This window comes from Theobroma umbraticum, unplaced genomic scaffold (assembly GCF_002168275.2).
Source record: "Theobroma umbraticum cultivar Fairchild unplaced genomic scaffold, ASM216827v3 scaffold_67.0, whole genome shotgun sequence".
Taxonomy (NCBI): domain Eukaryota; kingdom Viridiplantae; phylum Streptophyta; class Magnoliopsida; order Malvales; family Malvaceae; genus Theobroma; species Theobroma umbraticum.
Genome location: NW_018397262.1, coordinates 608,591 through 608,952, shown reverse-complemented (window position 1 = coordinate 608,952; position 362 = coordinate 608,591).

Below are 362 nucleotides of genomic sequence, written 5' to 3'. Positions count from 1 at the left end.
TTCTTAATGCTTTTAATTACTTAATCACTAATTAAATTGATTTAGGAACTTAAACAAATTTGGGAAAGGGAGTTTAGTATAGACTAAAATTGAGATAACATATTATCATACTAATTGATTTGTGTATAGGATAGAGATATACCTATAGGTCTTATGTAACCAAATTAAAGCCTGAACTTCATATGTCTATTTTAATTTCAATTCACATAAAAATATAGTATTTTAGTTAAAATAAATATTTTTACAATATGAGTCGGGAGACCCTTATAAATAATTGAGAACTCTAGGTTAGCAATTTAACCAATTGGAATAAGTTGAGGGAAGAGAGTTAAGATTTAGATGAAGTGTGAGGGATATTGTAA